This window comes from Crocodylus porosus, unplaced genomic scaffold, assembly GCF_001723895.1.
Source record: "Crocodylus porosus isolate Cpor-Errol unplaced genomic scaffold, CroPor_comp1, whole genome shotgun sequence".
NCBI lineage: Eukaryota > Metazoa > Chordata > Crocodylia > Crocodylidae > Crocodylus > Crocodylus porosus.
The window spans coordinates 53,172,120-53,176,994 of NW_017728931.1; the positions used below are offsets into that span (position 1 = coordinate 53,172,120).

General features: G+C 42.4%; 1 protein-coding gene across 1 annotated transcript in view; it reads left to right on the plus strand.

The window, feature by feature from the left end:
- The first annotated feature begins 423 nt into the window (after nt 1-423).
- The window catches only part of TNRC6B (trinucleotide repeat containing 6B), a 174,128-nt gene continuing 169,676 nt past the window's right edge, over nt 424-4,875 (plus strand). Inside the window, exon 1 of the mRNA XM_019544975.1 lies at nt 424-506. The gene's annotated coding sequence lies outside the window, so the exon portion shown is untranslated. The remainder of the gene's footprint in view (nt 507-4,875) is intronic.

The window sequence follows — 4,875 nt, forward strand, 5'->3', positions numbered from 1 at the left end:
CCCTGTCCGTCTGTCCCCTTGCTTGAGTTTTGTTTCACCGTTGAAAAGGCTAAAAATAGAAACTGAAAGTAGGTCTTGCTTCATGAGGCTTTTGAGCTGCAAGAAAAATAATCTGGCTAGAGATGAAATGAGAGATACTGAAAAACAGAATGAAAGGTGAATACTTAGAGAAATTAGTTAAATGAAAGTAGAAAGTGTAAGCACTAAGGTTGAAAGGCAGAGGATCAAAGGCTAAATAAACAGCTAATTAGTTTGAAGGCTAAGAAGCTGAGTTGAAAAATAAGGGTTATACATTTTAGACCGTTTGATATTGGTTTAGGGAAACAATATCAAAATATCTTGTTGGAAAGAGGCTGTAGTTCAAATGAATTATTAGGAAGCAAGTTTCACTTATTCATTTGTTTGCATTTACTTCATACAGGTCCATCGCACATACTGTAGTAGAAAACAAAGTGCCAAGTTGTTGTTAGTGTCTTGAAGGGTGAAGACTTTCGGAATCTTGATTAGTAAGTAGTCTGCTTTTGAATCCAGTAGGATCAGGAAACAGTCTCAAAGAAAGTAATTTGTGTAGCCATAGGGAATGTCTTTGTTTTTCTAGCTGACAAATTCCAGGTTCACCGTTCTTTCTTAGTAGTTGCACATAAAGAAACCCTTACTGAATGACTGTTTTCCTGTTTCTGCCTCAAATACCTTGTTTCTCTGTCTGGAATGCTTGTTAAGTCTCTCCATTCTTAGATCAAATACTAATTATGGCCCCTTTTTGCTTTGTTCCTGTAGGAATAAAACTCATTTTAACCCTTTTTTATATAAGAAAGTTCCACTGGCTTAACAGAAAAGTATTTTTTTTCTTAAATTAAGCAGGTAAGATACAGGGTTGGGAAGTTCTGTGTAGACACTACTGAGAGTTTTAGGTTGACTCTAAATCAACATAAGAAACTCCTTGAGGGTGCATCCAGACAAGCTGGAAGGAGTGTTTCCCTAGGGACAAGTAGCAGTGGTATACCTTGTGTCTCTGCTACTTTGTCTTTAGGGAATGCCCTTGCCACAAATGCTCTGGCGTGTGGTAGCTTACCCCGGGTCAGGTTAAGTAGGGGAGGCTGGGGCCAGCAGCCTCATTTGGGGTTTTCCAGGAGCTGCAGCCATGGCACTCCTGCAGCAGGAAGCCTGGCCAGCAGCTGGAGTATGACTTCAGCTGGGCAGGCTCTGATTTTGTGCGATGCACACTGCTGCCATGTGTGCCACCGCGCTTAGTTTTTTTTTTGACCCTGGGATCTCTGAGTCACCCCCCCCCCCCCACACACACTGCAAACTAACAGTGTAGTGAATGCCTGCGTGCATAGTGTTGGCAACCCATACCGCACATCTGCACTCATGTGGACGCACGCTAAGAGTGTACATACAAGGCTTTGACTTCTTAAGTTACTGCTTCAATTTTAGACTTGGGGCACTTTACCATCACTTTCTATGAATTGAATGGCACCCAGTTTCAAAAACTATTTATATTGTAGTGCTTACCTGTTTGCAGGCTGGATTTGGCCAGCAGTGGACTCCATTTCCCAGCAGCACTGATGGGCAGCAGGGGCTGTGCTGCAGGCAGGAGCAGGCTGGGCTCAGCTGTTGCCACCTGTGTGGGGCGGGCAAAGGTGGTACTGCTGATAGGGGTGGGCCTAATGGGGAATTTTGGGGTGGCTGTAGCCCTCTTCCCAAAATCCCCTCCCTAACATTGCCCCTGCTGAGAGGGCAGAGAGCTGCTCCAGGGCTGGGCTGGGATCTTGAGGTGGTAACAGCGTGGTCCAGAGCTAAGACAGAGCTGCAATCTATGTGCTCTGCCCGGGCTCCTTGCAGCAGTGATAGTGTGGTCTGGAGCTGGAGCAGAGCAGTGATTTGCTGCCTGCACATACCTGCCCGAGGAATGCAGGCTGCAGATTGTGGCTCTGCCCTGGTTCTCAACCATGCTGTCACTGCTGCAAGATCCCAGGCAAGCTCAGGAGCAGCTTCCCACCCTGCCAGTGTGGCTGGGACCAATCTTCATGGAAACCCCATCCTCATGCTGTTACGGCCTGTTGACTGCTGGGGTCTCTATGGCAACTGGTCCCAGCTGCATGGGCAGGAGCTACTGGGAAATGGAGCCTGGCTGCTGCCTGGGTCTGCCATTTTACCCACCCCAGATTAGCTACTTCATGCTAAGATGGTCCATGTGGCAAGTTAGTGCAGAGTAGCTAATACCCTGTGTTTCACCATAGCTTCCTATGCACTAGCTTTCTGGTGTAGATAAGCTCATGTGTTTGAAAACTTCGTGGCTACTTTGGAATGCCCTAGGACTTTCACATATGGTCTGCTTCATATTCCCAGAGAAGCTTGGCAACCTTAGAGCACATTTTATTTTCTCATATCCTCATGCGGTTTTTTGTAGATGCTACTTCAGTACTCAGTAGTTTTATACTCTTGTGACTTGGGTGCTATCCCAATGATACTGTACTTTTTTCTTTATGATAGAAAGAAAATACGCATTAACTTTCTCTAGCTGTACAGTGAAATGTTATTTCAAATTACTGGGTTGATGTTCACCTACAGTCACATATTACATTCACTTTAGGATACCTTAAGTATTATGTTAACATTAATAAGTTCATTAACATTAACTTATTCTTAATAAAGGGAACGGCAGGGGGAATCTTGACATGACTTGTATAGTCTATGATCCTTAAAGGAAAATGGAGTAGCTCCTTTTCTTTTTTTTTTCTTTTCTTTTCTTTTCGCTTTAGAGTTAAGATTAAGGAGTGGAATTATTTCTGTATGTCTTCAGAAAGCTAGCATTCTCCACTGCAGAATGAATTGCAAGACTGGCTGGAAATCATTTTTAATAAAATTTCCATAATGTATCTTATGTAATTGAAGCTTCAGGACATGGGCAAGTATTCCCTTTATCATTTTAATTTATCTTCCCTATAACACCCTGTGGGCTTGTCTAAGCCAGATTCTTTCAGTTAACGTTGGTTCAACTATACCAATATTAGTTAAACATTCTAACACCACCATGTGGACATGCTCATTCCAGAATAAAAGTGGCTTTTCAGTTCAGTTTAAATTACTTCTGATGTAAGAGATGATAAAACTGGAAGAAGGAACTCTCTTCTGGGGCAAGTGCCCACATAGGGAGTTCTACTGATACAACTAATAACTATAATTCTGAGTCCTTTCTGTACAAAGTATTAGCCTAAAATTTAAAATATTTTCTATCCATTCAGCCCTTTCCTATTTGATTCATGCTTAGTTTTCCATCTGTTTCTCACAGGGCTTGAAATTGACTTCCGTTTACTTCCCCGAAAATAGCTTTAGAGCACTTCTTAGTGGGTCCAAGAGGTCAGTATTCCCATTGCTGATAATCCACAATTTTGGAGAGATGATCAAAGTGCAAATGAAAATGCTTAGAAGTCTAGAGTTGGGGACATAATGGTCTTAAGTATTGGCATATATTCCTTGTGATAAATTATCTCTACTTATTTCTGTCTTAAATATTCCTGTAGCAAATTCCCTCCCCCTCAGACCAAAGAGCAGGCAAGTAAATGTCTGTACAATCATACTGTTAAAACCAGTCATGAGATTTTAGATACAATCCAATCCTGGATGACAAAATTAACCATACAAAGAAGAAGCAAAAACAGAAGCCTGATAAAATAGAAATCTTCTATTTTCATTGGCATAAGCACAGAAACCTCAAACCGAGACTTAATGTAGATTAGTATATTGTACCAAAAAGACCCATTGCACATCAAGAATCCAGTTTTAATTATCTTTTCAAGGTTCACGTGAAAAACCAGAATAGCACCAAAGAAGGACACAGGTGTACACAATAGGCAGTAATCCTTTGTTTAATGTCTGTTTAAATGGTTGACAGTAATGGTTTAAAATACTAGAGAAATACATTTGGATGGTTTTTGAAACAAATTACAAGGGCTTGGAAGTTAGCTGTAAAAGTAATTGTCCGTGTTTTTAGGAATAGTTACTTGATTAAAATGTAAATATAATTGCAGGTCAGTATTTGATTATACACATACTGATAAAAAAGCAGTCCTGTATGTAGCTAACTTACATGCAAAGTAACTGTATTACATATGCATGGCAGTATTTCTTTACCCACTATGATTTTGTGCGTCACTGTGTGGCTGCCTTTCTCTTATCTGCTATTTGGTCAAGGGATAACCCAGCCTCTGGCACAGATCTTTGAGAACTCATGGTGCTCTGGTGTAGTGCCCAAAGACTGGAAGAAGGCCAGTGTGCTGCCTATCTTCAAGAAAGGGAGGAAAATGGATCTGGCAAACTGTAGGCCCATCAGCCTGACTTCTATCCCTGGGAAGATCTTAGAAAAGTTTATTAAAGAGGCCATCCTTAATGGACTAGCCAACACCAGCATCCTGAGGGATAGCCAGCACGGATTTGTTGTGGGTAGGTCTTGCTTGACCAATCTCATTTCCTTTTACTACCAGGTGACCTATCACTTGGACAAGGGAGAGGAGATTGATGTCATATATCTTGACTTCAGAAAAGCCTTCGATCAGGTATTCCTTGATCACCTCTTAGCAAAACTGGCCAATTGTGGCCTTGGGTCCACCACGATCCACTGGCTGGGAAATTGGCTCCGTGGTCCGACTCAGAGGGTGGTGACTGATGGAAGTCAGTCATCATGGTGCCCTGTGACCAGTGGGGTCCCCCAGGCCCTGTCCTTGGACCCATATTGTTGAACATCTTCATTAATGATGTGGACACTGGAGTCAGAAGCAGACTGGCCAAGTTTGCCGATGACACCAAACTTTGGGGCAAAGCATCCACACCAGAAGACAAGTGGGTGATCCAGGCTGACCTGGACAGGCTCAG